The 17,289-nt window shown below is 37.0% G+C and overlaps 1 long non-coding RNA gene and 1 pseudogene across 1 annotated transcript; both read right to left on the reverse strand.

Annotated features, from left to right (window-relative positions):
* Nucleotides 1–1,021: 1,021 nt before the first annotated feature.
* Nucleotides 1,022–4,501, reverse strand: LOC130242055 (galactose-3-O-sulfotransferase 2-like; annotated as a pseudogene).
* A 70-nt stretch (nt 4,502–4,571) lies between these two features.
* On the reverse strand, nt 4,572–13,890 carry LOC130241445 (uncharacterized). Its single transcript, XR_008838877.1, has 3 exons — nt 13,822–13,890; nt 8,604–8,714; nt 4,572–4,712 (listed from the first exon to the last, which is right to left on the reverse strand). It is a non-coding gene; the product is annotated as an uncharacterized LOC130241445 (long non-coding RNA).
* Nucleotides 13,891–17,289: the final 3,399 nt, after the last annotated feature.

Raw genomic sequence — 17,289 nt, forward strand, 5'->3', positions numbered from 1 at the left:
CCTTCCAACCGCAACCCATACTGGGAAACACCTTAGTACACTCTCGCATTCACACCCATACACTATGGCCAATTTAGTTTATCAGTTCACCCATAGCACATGTCTTTGGACTGTGGGGGAAACGGGAGCACCCAGAGGAAACCCACGCCAACTTGGGGAGAACATACAAACTCCACACTGGAAATGCCAACTGGCCCAGCCGGAACTTCAACCAGCGACGTTCTTGCAGTGTGAGGCAACAGTGCTAACCACAGAGCCCTGTGCCACCCCTCACTAAAAGCAACCAGCTCTTACTTATAGTTTTTTTGAGATATTTACACAACACTGATGTTGTTAAATGCATTGGATTCACTAAAAGAACAATGAACCTGTTTTGGAATCAGACTACATTGGTCATGTCTACTTTGAATTCACTTAGATCCGGTTTCATAAGAGTCATTGGTTTATGAATCAGATTGCTGACGCTATGGGCATTTGATTCAATAAAAAGAACCAGCTCTTAACTTAATAGTTATTTAGAGAAATGCATTTAATTCATTAAAAAAGAACCAAGAGCCATCTGTTCTGGAATCAATGCGGTCTCTAAGAGTCATTGATTCATGAATCAGCATTGGATTCACTAAAATGAGCCAGTGCATCAGTTCAAAAGAAATCTGTGAGGTCAGGACTCATGTTCAAGGTGATTACTTGAATCTGTCACGTTCACAGCAGAAGCTCTTGGTTATGAAAGTGCCCTTGTGAGCCATGCTATCATACATCGCAACATACAGACAAGACATCTTTTATCCTCAGATCTCTTTAAAAGTACTCTTTCTGACAGCTCTTTATGTATTATCACTGAACTATGATTCATCCATTCATTCATCTCAATAAAGCAAGATTCTTGTGTTTCCTTGTGTACATGTGCGTTTATAAAGTTTTTTGGTGTGGTATGTTTATGTAAGTTCCTTTTCATTTCTTTATACGTTTTGTTACACTGTGTACATCAAAATTGTCTTGTCTTACACTATGACCAATGGAATTAGCTAAAACATGTAGCTATGTTCATTTGCTGTATTTGTATTGTTGTGTGAGGTACTGTTTGCCATTTCCGTGTGAACGTTTGTCTCAATGTTGCGCTTAACAGCTCTGTGTGCTGCAATGTTCTTCTGGAGGCAGCAATCTTTCTAGCAACAGCGGCTCGTGCGGCCGCCAGCTGAGGGAACTGTTTGGTGTACAGAGCCGAAGTGTACTGTAGTTCAGGTGTTAATCAACCTCTGACAAAGCTGACGGGTGTCATTTATCTAACCCCACCGGAGGTTATTATAACCTTGAATAACTGCTGCGGCCGGTACTGAAAAGGTTTGAGCGATGAATCCTGGACCTGCGCAGGATCTACTGCTCCTCCTCCCTGTAAACACATTCTCTCAAGCTCCTTCCTTTTTTCCCTCAAAAATCCTACTTCCTTTTGGAGCTTAGTCCGTCCAATGGTAGAGTCAATGCGTTTCCAGAAAGTGTCATTAAAGTGCTGGTACAATCGCCAGTCTAGTGATCCCACTTTTTGACTCGCTCTGCCGTCTCTGGACTCAAAGGCCTTGCGAGAGCGTTCACTGCGACTGTTGAGGCGGAAGACGCAAACATCATCCAGTGACCAGCAGAGGGCGTGTTTTAGAAGAACTAGCGATTCTCGTCGACAATACTCTGAGATGAGGATCAGCGGAAAGTCACCGCTCCACGGCGGCTGGTGATGATTTTGGAGGCGTGCTTCCATCTCTATGTCATTCTCAGGCACTGTGTTTTCCAGGCCGAAGTCAACGGTCAAAATGTTACGTGCATAGTGGTTATTAGGCAGCGAGGCATGTAGCTCCGCCCATCCTGGATCAGAAAACTCCTCCAGGTTTTTTGAAACCACGGAATGCGGAATGGCTTTGTAGTAAACAAACAGAGATTCCATCATCGCCAGGGATTCCGCAGAATGGAAAAATAGAATTGTGTCTTTAGGCATCGCTTCTCACCTGAAAGTCAGAGGACAAGACAATATGAACTTCTGAATAAGATTTCCAAAACTAACTTACAAAATCAAACACGTAATTTCATGCAATGTTGACCTCCTTGAATCTTCGGTTAGGAATCATAACATATCCCGCTTTGCTCAAGCGCCATCCCAAAATGCAATCTCAATGCAATCAGTGCAAATGTCCTCTAAATCAGTCGAATCTGAACCTGCCTACTTCCATCTAGCACTGGGTGCTTTATCTTCCTCTTGAAAATTAAAACAGTCAGTTGTTTCCAGTGATTTATGTGCTTGCGACGTGGTCTACATATATGCAGGATTTCAACACTACAGGGAAAAAATCCTGCTTAACCAATGAAATACTGACAAAAAGATCTATCTATCAATCCATCCATCCATCCATCCATCCATCCATCCATCCATCCATCTATCTATCTATAATAAGATGCTGTTATCATTATCCATCATTCCATGTTTGTGATGTTATGAAATATGTATTTTATTCTTTTTCACTCTGTGCCATTTAGGGGCTTCTGTTAAAGCTCTTCACATAAATATTCAAAGAAATCACTCTATTAATTTTGCAGTGCATATTTTAGTACATCTCTCTCTTCAAGTCCTTAGAAGGGGTTGGGCCCTATTTTTCCAAAATAGCATTTTTTTTAAATGACATTTATTGAATTTCAAGAGTTCACACTTAGCTGATGATTGATTATAAAGTTGTGGTTTGCCATGCTGTCCTAGGAGAGAACCCTGACCTCAGAAGATCCTCAAGCCCAGGGCTCCCTCCCGTTTGCAGGGCGAGAGGGGAGTTTGAGCTCAGGTAGATCTTGAGAACTTCCCTGCTGTTTATGTCTAAAAAAAAACTAGGAATTGCTCTGGAGACATATACTGCTGGCTAAAAGCTCATCTGTGGTGCCAATTTTGGTTTAGTCAATTCACTTATGTCGCATGTCTTTGGACTGTGGGAGGAAACCGGGAAACCCGGGGAAACCCACACGATCACATAGGAGAAACATGTAAACTCACACAGCAGAAACGTCGACTGGATAGGTAAAGAAACTTGAACAGTGACATCTTGCTGTGAGGCAACAGTGCTAACCACTGGGCTGCTGTGCTGCCCACCAAGAAAGGGGGGGAGGAGTAGGGTTCGAATGGGGGATTCTTCGAGGCGAAGGACAACAGAGGTATAAAACTCTGGTATTTATAGTGACTTAGGAATGGTCTGATGGGTAAATCGTGGAAAAGGGTCTGGCTGCAGGCTTGGTGCAGATGCAATCTGAGCTGCATCCAATGCTTTTTAATGTGCTCACCTAACCCCACCCCTAACCCTACCCCTCACAATGACGTCACTAGTTCCCTTGAGTGCATTGTGTCTGACATTGCATTTCTGAGCAATGCACTCTCAGCTTGCATCATAAAGACCTCAGCCAGACACTATTGGAATCATGTGTTAGATAATGCGGGACCAGCCATGGTCAATCATTAGTATGTGATCCTCTTGAAATTACTTTATAAATAAAATTCACTTAAATTTATTGACCAGAGCATGTCTAATTAATTAAAATTGTTTACAACAAATTATTATTTTAACAAAATTAAGAACTTTTTTAGGAACCCTATAAAAAATATGTTTTTTTTTTCCTTGAATTTCATGTTATTCCTGTCAAACTTGGATAAACAATTGTAGAATTATTCTAAAATTATTTATAAAATGATTTTGAGAATCACTTCTTACATAAAATGCCTCGGAAGTGACTCCCAGAGCAACATTATTCTAGTTCAGTGCCCTCATATATAATTTTAATAAATTCTAAAAATGCTACAAGCATTATGCATGACTGTATATTGTATGAATTAAACAAAAGCCATGCAATTCATTCAAACAGATAAAAAAAAACTGTAGATTTCATAATTAATCTGTGTTTAGCATATTCACATGCATGATTTGATTAGGTGCATAGAACCTTTGATTAATTCACCCAATAATTTGCCAAATTCCATAACTTCCCATGTCATAGAGTAAATTTATATATATTCTGCAATTCTTTCCCTAATCACAGAAATCATAATGCTCTATTAGAGTGACGTGCTCTCAGACTGACCTCTGGTGAGCTGAATCTCATATGATTGCACAGAATGTGAAACTCTTTCACGCTGCGAGTCCTGACACCCTCCACAAAATGTGTAGCAAAGAATGCTGGGTAAAACAACTGGCTGTGCATGTTCAGCGGCAAGGGCAAAGGTCAGGTTATGACTGTCCCCATAACGATAGAGGATATTCAGAATGGTGCTGCTTGCAGTCTTGTGCGTCTTCAAGAAGACAATATGATTTTTGGGTTGACAAGTGACACTGTTGTCAGCCAGTGATTTTACTGCATGTTTATAAGTGTTGTCATCAGCGTGCGGTGGTCTTTTGGTGAAAGCTGGCTTCTGTGGCTGTTTTGGAAAGATTTTAGCCACCTCTTGGAGTTTTTGCTCATTTATTGGTGGAGCTGCTTTGGTAAAGCTTGAAAGATTTTTTGGTCTGTTTCCATCTTCTTCCCCGTTTCTCTCGGTTTCTCTTCTCTGGATGAATAGATGCTGGTCTACAGGTTCCTCAACAATGACGGCTGAGACAGACCAGAGGTTTTCCCAGTCTTTGTGTTTCATGGGCCTGTGGATTTCTGCAGGCATTTGGACCAGCTGCTCGCCAACAAGTTTCAAAACTTTGGAGCTCCTGAAAGAGAAAGGGAAATCTAAATTCTGAACTAGGATGAATGATTAATAGTTTTATGGCCTATATATTGCTTGCAATATGAAAATATAGTCCAGTGCAAAGTGTTTTATCAGAGTTAGAAAAGTCTCCCTCGGCCTCCTTAACAGCCCTTTCAGGTACCTAACAGGTATTTCAGAGGAGAGTTGACTTGACTGTTGCATCTCACCAGGTTATTGCTTTTTCTACTCTTTTAGCTAGACGAGCCATTCTTATCAACTGGAAAACAGGTGATTCCTCCTTCACATGTGGATTAGAGAAATCTTTAGCTGCATAAAACTTGAGAAATTTAGATGTTTCCTTGCAGGATCTCTCAAATCTTTTTACAAGACCTGGAACCCTGTTTTAGACTATATCAAATGCTTACCCTGCTCAGTTGATATCTGTTCTAAAATACACAGTAATTAATTGGAAAGAGGAAATACTGACTTCTTTACGCGAACTTTTCTATATATATATATATATATATATATATATATATATATATATATATATTATATATATATATATATATATATATATATATATATATATATATATATATATATATATATATATATATATGTATATATATATTTTTTTTACTCTTTTATTGTAAAGTTGCTCATTTCATATTTTTTTTATAATTTTTTATATCAAATTTTTTAAATGTATTTTTTTTTCTCTCAGAGTAAGTTTCTTTTTAATTGATAAATTCTATTTATTTTATTTTGAGGGCATAGTGGAAAAATAAGAAAACTAAGTCTGTAATTTTTCCTATGTTGTATTGTATACTACTATGCATGGTCTTGTTAACACTATTAAAAATAATTATAATAAATAAATAAATAAATAAATAAATAAATAAAAAGAAAAGTCTCCCTATGCATATTTATTCCATATGAGTAAATCAAAAACTGCCTTGAAAATGTGGCCTAAATCTGTGTATGACATTTTTTGCATGACTGTGAACAGCACAAACCATATGGAATATGATATTTTCAATATTGGAATTTCACTTCCATATGTGGTCCTAAATCCAATACAGGTCAAATGTTTTGCAATACAACAGTAATATTAAACATATGTGACTTTTACATCACTTTAAATCAACAATCTTCACAATTCTGCTCTGACAGAACTCACAAACATTTATATTCTGGTAGTTGTTTGTTGGCCGCTCTGTAAATATGAGGTTGTCAATAGAAGGACAGTGAGGAGTTGAACTCATAAATGTTACAGTGACAGCTTCTCTGCTCATCCTCATCTTTGACCTCTTTACATAAATTCGCTTTGAAAATAAAGATATAAACACTGACTTCAGTGGCCTCTGTGTTTTATTTCCATATGACAACCTGGCTTTGTGCATGTGGGTCAGTAAGCGATGGAATATTTTGCACAAAAATGACTGTCAGAAAAACAGTATGAGAACTTTAATATGTATGCTCTCTCTCATCTCAGTGCATCTCATTTTATACATTTGTAGTAAGAAAATTTAAAGGTGCAGTATGGCACGCATTGACATAGTGGCTTAACTGGGTATTGCAGTCTAAATTCAAAATATTGGGATAGGTTTTTTTTTCATCTGTCCACGCCTCCTTTTACATAATGCAAATTTTGATCTATGCAATCTCACATCAGTTCATACCTTTTAGGTTTAAAGCAGGGGTTCCAAAACTTTTTCAGTCCACAACCCCCAAACTATCAATTCCAGTGACTCAGAACCCCCACTCTCCTTGGAAGTGGGTTATAAACATACAAGTGTGGCACAAAACGGTGCACACACACCGATAGCCCTTTACAAACACAAGCACATTGACAACAGTGAGTACGTTTACAATGGACCCCAAAAATTTGATTTTAATGTGATTAAGAAAATACTGTGTGATTAAGAGTTACCATGTAAACAGCGTTTTTGATTAATTTAATCCAATTAAGGTCATAATCAAACTAAACAGAAATCGAATTAAGACGTTTGGAGTAGCCGATTTTAGTCGCATTATTAAAGTGCAGTACAGACAGGTATACGCCTTAATCAAACTATCACCGTCATGTAGGAATTTTCGCATTTCGTTAGTCAGTCAGGTGAAGACCATCGACACCTGCATCGTGAAACGCAGAGGTTTGTTTTCTTCCATTCGACATGTGGTATGAACTTCTATTAAAACAACACTCTTCCAGCAGTTCGTAGTTGCATCCAATATCTCATTTGTCACGGGGGGCATGGATTAAATGTTCCCAAATGAAAGTGAAAGTGCCAAACTGCAGTTATAAGTCGACAAATTAAAAATGAAAACACCTGAAATTACATGAAACTCCGGAGGAAATGTGGATAGCTGGTGACGCAATGGCGTTAATCGAATTATGTGCTATAACATGTAAAACGTACGGTGGCCAAGAGCTTAACGCGCTGCAATTTAAGAAAGCACATGTAATTATGCCGTGAATGTTGCTCAGTGAAGTGATTGGTGGTCTTTGAAAGGTGAGTTGTTTCGTTTATTTTTAATATTGTGTTGTGACCAATTTGCTGCGGGTTTCTTCAGTGTTTGTGTTGTGACCAATTTGCTGGCGCATTTCTTCAGTTGTTTGTGTTGTGACCAATTTGCAACATGTGTGCTTTCAAATTGATGAAGATCGTTTCTTTATTTGCTGGTGTTTTTTTGTAATTGTATGAGCTTTCTTTAATTGCAGCACGTTAAGCTCTCTTGGCCACCGTAAAACAGGATCATGAAAGGAACTTCAAAAGCAACTCATGTAAACGCCTTAATCTTATTATTGTCTTAATTAGATTAAGGAAAAACATTTGATTACTGCTGTCCATGTAACGTAGTCAGTCTAACAACTATATACTTTTTGGTAATTTGTTTAATTTAATATTAACCTCATCTAATTATACTGGTGGGCACAATGTTTACTGCACAAGTCTATTCTTGGTTAATTTTAGAGACCACCACTTAGAGATCATCCTCTATGTTCAGTCATGTATGATTTTTTAAAATTCCTTTAAAAAAAACGTTTATTTTTAAGGTATGTGAGTGCCGTAAAGGTCGAAGGTTAACATGGTGCAACTGATGCTATTGCTGCGTGATTAATCTAACATCAACACCCCAGTAGTTGCAATCCAATAGAAGAAAAAAAAGGCAAATGGCTGTTTATTTGTATGCTGTTTAATGTAACTATTAACTTGTATCTTCTGTAGGTTATGGATAAAATATGGTAATTCTAATAGTTTGATAAAATTTATTTCATTTATGGAAATAACCAAGCGAACACACGTTGTCCTGCGATCACACCTTTGGAAACCACTGATTTAGAAGGTTATTTGTATAAATTTGTACAATCTACTGTTCATTTCATACATTTTCTTTCATTTTAGTTGACCTGCTCATTCCTCTGTGACGGCTGGTTTAGAGGTGGTGTTTGGACATATGCCTCTTTTAAAAAATCCTACATTTTCATACGAATTAAATAATATGAATTTATACGTATTAGCCACTTTCTTTTTGAGATCTTTTTGAGATCTGGCTGGCTTGATGACACCAACAGGAATGAGCATGCCTAACAATCAAGACTCAAACAGTATACTTACTGTGTCTGTCAGCTAATGTTTAGTTTAGTAAAGGCTTACTGATCATCTAATGTTTAGAATGTTTGTAATATTTGTATGATTTGCAAATTAAATATAGCATTGCTAATGTGCTACATATTTAGCAACAATGCACTGTCTTGAGGACCATTCCCAATCCTATCCCCCCTCTCACTTCAACTTCTGTTTAGCTAGCTCTAGAAAGGCAAATGAAACTGCAAAAAAGAAGTATCCAAATTTATGTAGATGCAGCCTAATTTACCATGCATTTCCAATAAAACATGCTTAACCTGGCCTGTCGGACCACTCCCAGCATCTGCAGAGCCACACAGAGGACAGTCAGAACCATCAGAGCAAACCACATGAACCGCAGACGACTGCAACACGCCACTCTCACACACCTGTAAACAAACACACAAATCAAACAATCTAAAACAAACAAAAGAAAAGGGTTAACCTTTACAATCCCCTTTTAGACTTTCAGTTGACTGTGTAATTAACTTTGAGACTACAAACTCATTACAGTATTAGAACAGTATTAGTAGACCTATTAGGCCCTGTTTACAGTATCAGGAATTAAGATGCACTTTCCCCAATCCGATCACAAGCTAAATACAGCTGTAAAGGAGGTGTAAAACATTTTGAGCATGTCCATTTTTTAACACTTTCAGAGGTATTTGAAGATCAGACTGCATACAAAACGTGGCTTAATTCATTCAAACAGGTACAAAAGACGAGATGCTCTCTTCTAATGACTTAAATCATGATTGATGATGTGTGTGCTTAAAAAAATTACCAAAATGAGGTATTAAAGGGATAGTTCACCAAAAAAAATTATTTATTCACCATTTACTTTGACTCATGTGATTATAAACTTTAATGACAACACAATATATGATATTTTGAAGAATGTTTTGAAAAAAGCAGCCATTGACACCCATAAGAATAAAAAATATTATGGAAGTCAGTGTTTTTTTTTAATCATTCCTCTGTATATCTTAGGAAGATAGAAACCCAAACATGCTTGGAAATTAGTGCATCTATGTCATGATTTGTGAAAAGGTCACTGAAAATATTTGTTAATATTCATGTTAGTCTACAACTCATAGTTTTATTGGTCATGAACGGCAAAATTACTATTTTTATTCAACAGTAATACCCAAATGGGACCACCAAAGTGAAGCATTTCACCCCAAAAAAGTGAATGTAAGTGATATATGTGCAAATGCAGCTTAGCTGAACAGTCTTTTAACAAGATGATAAGGTCAAGTGTAAATGTGAGAATTTAAGTAGCGTGAGAGATCATTTGAAAACAGAGTGGAGTTGGGCAGTAGAACTGCTTAACCATTGTGGTGAGTGGAAAAAAAAACACCACTATAAAAGCATCCCAGTAATCCATGTTATTAAGAAGCATATAACAATTGGGCCTTTGAGTATGGCATTTATCTCAGGGGTTAGTGAAGGAAGAATGTTTTAGCATTTAGTGTAGTATAACAGTATGGCAAAGAGCATCTAAATGGCAAGGTAATAAAGAGCCACTGTTTGTTTAACAGAGGCACACAAGTTGTATTTTTAGCTTCAGATCAAAAATTGAGTTTTGATATATTTATGGTAGGACATTTGCTAAATGTCTTTTATTGAATATGATCTTTAATTAATATTCTAATTATTTTTTGCCATAAAATAAATCAACATATTAGAATTATCATTGAAGAATCGCAAAACAATGAAAATTTAGATGAATTGAGATGAATAAATAACATAAATTGTGTGCATATAATATTTAATTAATATAATAATTCACAAATTCACTATTTTTTCTGAATTTTCGATTAAATAAATGCAGTTTTATTTTGACAAACCAAAGCTAAACTTTTAGATGGCTTTCTGACTCTAATGAATATTTCTGTATGTTTATTGGCCTGACATAGGAAGGTTCAAAAAAGATTTACATACACTACCTGACAAAAGTCTTGACGCCTATCCAAGTTTTAGGAACAACAAATAATAAAGGCCTCTAGATTACGCTTATTTATAAAAAATAAAATATGATCATGCCTTGATTTTTAATGATTAATTAGGACAGTAAGGTCTGACTTTGCTTGAACAAAGTCTAGTCACTTAACAGAAATAATGTACAGTATAGAATATAAAGTCATGGTTCAGTGGAAAAAGAATGAATATTGTGTATGACTCCCATGAGCTTTGAGGACTGCATCCAATACATCTCTGCAATGACTCAAATCACTTATTAATAAAGTCATCTTGAATGGCAAAGAAAGCGTTCTTGCAGGACTCCCAGAGTTCATCAATATTATTTGGATTCATCTGCAATGCCTCCTCCTTAACCTTACCCCAGACATGATCAATAATGTTCATGTCTGGTGACTGGGCTGGCCAATCCTGGAGCACCTTGACCTTCTTTACTTTCAGAAACTTTGATGTGGAGGCTGAAGTATGAGAAGGAGCGCTATCCTGCTAAAGAATTTGCCCTCTCCTGTGGTTTGTAATGTAATGGACAGCACAAATGTCTTGATACCTCAGGCTGTTGATGTTACCATCCACTCTGCAGATCTCCTGCACACCCCCATACTGAATGCAACCCCAAACCATGATTTTTACTTAAACAAACTTGACTGATTTCTGTAAGAATATTGGGTCCATGCGGGTTCCAATAGGTCTTCTGCAGTATTTGTGATGATTGGGATGCAGTTCAACAGATGATTTTTCAGAAGAATCTACCTTCTGCCACTTTTCTAATGAAAGTCAAGTTATTCGTTATTGATCTTACAACTGGATCGACGACAAAGTTTTTGTCAGGTAGTGTACAGTATAACCTCTGTCATGCTGCATATTAATAAACGTTACATTCTTTACATTTTAAAATTGAGCAGATTGAAATTGATGTTTGTGTCGCAGTGGTTTCTCATTTTCTTAAAGCATCGTCTCTAGGTTTGCATTTGCAATGGTTTCACCTTACAGGTAAGGCACTTTGTGAGTATTGAATTTCCATTGCGATTCATTTGGCATGCAAAATGATAAAAGAATGGGTTCCTTGGAGGAAAGAGTATAAGAAATGCAATTCTGTTCTCCTTCTCTCCCTTATTGCCCATGTAGTGTTTTTATTTGTCCACCGCATAAATTGCTTGGTTTGAGTCATGTTACAGCATAAATGAATTACAGACAGTCATTTACCAAGTTAAATTTAGACTGCCGTTGTCACTGCCTGCACTTTCACCAAGTCACACACACACACAGAATGTTTTGCCTCTAACCAAGGAAACCGCACTGTTGCTGAAACAGCAGTCTTCAAGTTCTAAACCCCAGCAAAACTGTTTAGGATCCAAGATAATTTATATGAAGACAGCACAAATTAAAGTAAGGAAAGAGAACACTATAGACTTTGACACTTTCATTTACACAGTCTACAATTTAATCGGCTGCTTCAGCAAATGACTACCAGTTTGCTTTGTTTCTTCAAATCAATCCACAACACTTCAAGTTTGAAGTCTTGTTTGAGAAACTGAAGTGGATTTCTAAGGTTTGCAATAAATATGAAATATAAAAACAATGTGAAAACTAAACTGAGTGACTTCCTGCAATGAACATACGCATTTGATTTTTTCAAAAGTTGAATGAAGCAACATCTTTAAACAATTCTTTTGGCATGCTTCAACTCCTCTAATGAGAACAGTGTATTTGTATTTCTCTAAAATATTATATGAACTCCTAAACAAGTGCATTGTTAAATGGCTCTCATATAAAGGTTTATAGTGTTTTATACTTCTATACAAGCATAAGCATGTTTATGCTGAACATAATCAGCATGTTTTGAGCATTAAAAAACTACAGAACAGTCATTAAGTCTTTCTACATGATGGCGACGGCTGTGGTCATACAGACAAACACGTGCAAACAGGAGGAAAAAATTAAAACTCTTTAACCAAACCTCGCACATTCCCCCAGGCCACAGAAACATCTGGAATGGGGAATTCAACCTCTTCTCTTGTCACATTAATCTAACATATGAACACAAATCACACATGCATGCCAGTTTTCCTATATGAACTAATTCTATAAGTTGGAAGGTGAATAAAATAAATCCGATGAGATGTTGTGAAATGATGCATGGACGAATGAACGGTTCAAGTAGTTTCTTAACATGAACATCTGGTTGAGGTCTGTTGTTTCAACAGCACGTTTACAAGGACAAACATTGCTTCTTTTGAAAGTGCAGAGTGGAGAATCGGCATTTCATAAATAAATGAACAGTAAACAATAACTTGAAACACGATTCATTACAGTTTCCATTTTAAGTAATAAGACAATTCAGTTAATGTAACATGAGATTTCTGGTAAACCTCCAGGCACATTCTGTAGCCTATCTTGTGTACATTTGGGGATCTCAATGGCTTTCAAATACCTTTCTTTTTATCATGTGGATATTGAGAAACTGATGACGCAGTGGCGCAGTAGGTAGTGCTGTCGCCTCAGCAAGAAGGTCGCTGGTTCTGTGTGGAGTTTGCATGTTCTCCTTGTGTTCGCGTGGGTTTGCTCCGGTTTCCCCCACAGTTCATGCAGTACAGGTGAATTGGGTAGGCTGAATTGTTCATAGAGTATGAGTGTGAATGAGTGTGTATGGATGTTTCACAGAGATGCAGCTGGAAGGGCATCCGCTGCGTAAACATGTGCTGGATAAGTTGGCGGTTCATACCGCTGTGGCGACCCTGGATTAATAAGGATTAATAAGGTACTAAACCGAAAAGATAATTAATGAATGAATATTGAGAAAACCATTTGTTTATGTTTCTTTGTAGAAACGCATGGGGTTAATCCTAGGATAACTATTTGGTTGTTTATTGTGATAAGCAATGCTAAAAGGTGTCTCAGGTATCTTTTAGCTTTAAAGTGTAGCCTGTAATACTCTTGCTAATGTACACTGTCATCAGTAATATGATCCGTTTAATGTGAAGTCTGACCCGATGAAGTAAAATTGTTTTCTTTAAAGCAAACTTAAATTGAGTAAAACTATAAACAACAACAAAACCAGTCTAAAGTTTTAAGGAATCAGCAAAATATAGATCTTCCACACTTTTTGCCAAAATTAAACAAACAATTGAACCTCAGCAGGCTACATTACAGCAAATAAAACGAAAATAATGTTTTAAAATGATCTCATATTTCTAGTGTTAAAAAAAGTGACACTTAAAACCTGAATGCGACGGAATGCAACTCGACTCGGTTCTTTGAAACCCAATAATCAGAGCGGTGAGGAATTTCAGGAGGAGCGCGGCAGCGCGCGCGCCGGAATAATTTATCACGCTCGTGCATGAGAGATGGAGAGAAAACGACCGTTATTAATCTGCACATCCGGCGGGAACGCACTGTCGCTTTCAGACGAGCATTTAAATGTCACTTAAACTCACAAAACACGGTAAGGAATAGTGCTTCTGAGGGAAAACTTACAACAAAGCATCTGTATGGTGAAATCTTATGGGAGTTCACTACGTGGTCCACGGTGAGGCGGTCCGCCAGTAAAACGCTCTTCTCTCGCGGCTCGAGATTCTCTGAGACGGGGAGCATGTCGCTCGCTTTTACCGGAGTCGACAGCCCCGGTAAGCCCCCCGCCGGTCCCCGGACCTTCGGAGTCGTTTAAACGCTGCCCCGAACTCGTGAAACCCTGCTATCGTCCCTCAGGTCCACTGGTGGGACTCCTCCCGCTTTACGACGGATTGGTTCTGAGGGAAAGACGAGAAAAAGAGAGCGAGTGACAATATAGAGAGCTTCCAGTGGTAGCTATGATAAATAATATACATTTTATGGAAGACCTTACATTGAAGAATGATAAAAACGCGGTCCGGAAGTTTGAGAAACTGTCCCAAAGCTCCTTCAAAGTCTTTTTTTTCGACACCCGAGCAGTGATGTAAATACTAATGACAGCCGACGTAATCCATTCCTGTCTTACTGTGATCCTATAATACTGAGTTCATTACAGACTGAGCACACCTGTCTTCCCCTCCCTCTCTCTCTCGTTCTGCTTGCCCCAGTGGCACTGGAGGAGAGCAAGAAGTATAATCCCTTCTATGTGCCGTTGTTGTTTTCCCTGATGAGGAACTTGATGCCGAAACTCTGAGCACTTTGTGACTGCTTGGAGCACAAAGATATCTTTGTGCCCTAATAAAAATACTGCACCAATACCAGGGGACCAGCAGGGTAAAAGTCGGGTCAAGCAAATAGCAGGATCATGTAAAGAAAGCAATGCATGGGGGATTTTTGGTGCTACTCAAATCTTGATTTTAAAATCAACTTAGGTTATTATTTTATGCTTTTATATATATATATATATATATATATATATATATAATATATATATATATATATATATATTATATATATATAATATAAATATATATATATATATATATATATATATATATATATATATATATATATATATATATATTTATATATATATATATATATATATATATATATATATATATATATATATATATATATATATATATGTGTGTGTGTGTGTGGTGTGTGTATTATATTATATCTACATATAGCTACATCAATTTATATAGAAATAAATGAGAGATTAACAATTCTCAGTTTTCAGGATTTATTTAAAATCATGTGTTAGAGTAAAGTGTAATTTTGGTTAAATTCTGAAAACGACTGATGACATTTTAAATTTTAGAGCATTTGTAATTAATTATTTAATAAGAGTACCATATTAAATCACAACATCAATGTTCAACTTTCACTTAAAGGAAATTAATATTAATATCTAATATTTGGTGGAATAACAGTAATTTTCGATCACAAAAAAAACGTTATTCTGATTAATTGCCATTTTCCAGGGAAAAGAGACATTAATTAGAATTTTTTAAGTCTAGAAGAAATGTCCTTATGAATATCTTATAAATAAACAAACATTACCTAAACCCATAGCCTATAAATCTAGAGAAAATGTCCAGTTCAGTAAAATAATGACACAAAGTATCAACAGCTGATTAAAACCATTTCTCTTATTAAACCTCGTTGTGCCGCATTGCTTAGCACTCCCTGCAGTCACTGTGCATTCACTTGCATAAGAAGAAAAGAATCTTTCTATTTAGTTTCATTTCAGCCCACGGACAGATCAATAATGATGACATCATCAGTAAAAGCCTGCAGGCTGACACTTTTCCACCAATCGATCGGTCAGGCTCAGAGATGCCTGCCAAATCGCATGGGAAAGCTCTGCTGCCACAGCAACGGCTCCAACAGGAAGCATGACAACCAGCAAACCATACGACGCCCACATAGAATTCCTTCATGTTGTTTCATCTGTGCAAAAAGAAAAGCCCTGACACATACAGTTACTATACTGTATAGCAAGAATTTCTAATGAATGCAAATTGCAAACTATACCAAGGACATTTAAGGGCAAGCACATTATCAACCTTGGTGCTTGTCTTGAATATGTTTTTCACATTTGCCATATTAGTTCTGTCCTCAATATCTGATGAACCCACTGCGACCATTTTTTTTTCTTCAGTGTGAAGCAGTGTTAAAAAAGTGCTGCTGGCATATCAGTGTAGAGAAATGCAGTACATACCTGCACATTTTAATCAATGTGAAAACAATCATTAATATAAAACAGATCACACTGATTTTAAAACACAAAGTACCGGCACAATTGTGACACATGTTACATTACCATTAGTAAAAGTAGTCGGATACAAAATTCTGCCTTCGGCATCTGACTATAAATAGATGAGAATGAGACAGGGTGGCGTTCAATAATTCAATTATTCTACCACATTAAAAATGAGAGAGAGGGAGTGAGACAGAAGTCACGTCTAAAAAAAAATATGCCACTCTGTTCATACCAGACGCACTAAAAACACACAAAGATTGTGCCATTCAGCGTCCTTTTATTGAGAATTCGGGGTTGAAGACATTTTAAAAGATAATTTAACAATAAGATAAGTAAACAAAATGTAAAATAAAGATTTTAGAAAATGTGCATGCTCAGATTTTACACATATTTAAAGTCGGAAGTATCTGCACAATAGAGTTTGTCATTTGCAGAGTGTTGAAGTGTGAATATATGGCTTGGCTTTTAAATGAATGTTTAAAATTTACAGTTCAACATATTAAACTCCTAAATTTGGGCGGAGCAGGACTCTTTTTCCAATGTGTTTGTGTGTGTTTTAACACAGTGATGTGGGAGTACAGCTGGATCTTGGTGTTTTGCTAATCCAACAGTGGCGCTCAAATAAGAGCCAGACATTTCCCAGTCGAATCCCTCCTTCCCCCTTCTCGAATTTACTTACCCTTTCACCCTCTCAAGTAAGTAATATATGTTTATTACCGTAATAAACAGCGAGTCCTAGAATCATCCTGTAATGTATATTCTTTTTTTTTTATTACGTGACACTGGAATGTAAAGTTTGACCTGGATTTGCTGCTGAACTCTTAGCAACAGAATAAATTGCTTATTTGTGCCGGTCTGTGAGCATATACTGTAAGGCAGTCTTTTGCTGTAATATATGATCCCAACATTATAACTACTTGCCAGAAGTTCATAATGACATCCAGCAGACTGACCAAGCCTAGCCAAGTACTCCCCCAAGGCGCTGTTAAATCACCACACAACTCTCCCACTACAACTATAAAAGTCAAATATCACCTATAACCACTCAGGTGAACCAAAACACACACACACACACACACACACACAAAGGCAGAGGACGCAGACTCTCGGTGGTTCAGTATAGCATGTGCGTGTGTGTCCTGTGGTTGAAGTGCTGAATAATGCAACAAGGCCCTTTAAAGTTTATATAGAAAAAAAGAAGTCTGAGAAACCAGATCTGGATTTATACAGCAGCCCTTTCTCTCTCCCTCCTCTAACACTTAAGCATGCGTGGCCACTAACACGAGACGAAAACAATAAGAGATGCAGTTGAATTGTGTGAATTA

The sequence above is a fragment of the Danio aesculapii genome, chromosome 15, assembly GCF_903798145.1.
Source record: "Danio aesculapii chromosome 15, fDanAes4.1, whole genome shotgun sequence".
NCBI lineage: Eukaryota > Metazoa > Chordata > Actinopteri > Cypriniformes > Danionidae > Danio > Danio aesculapii.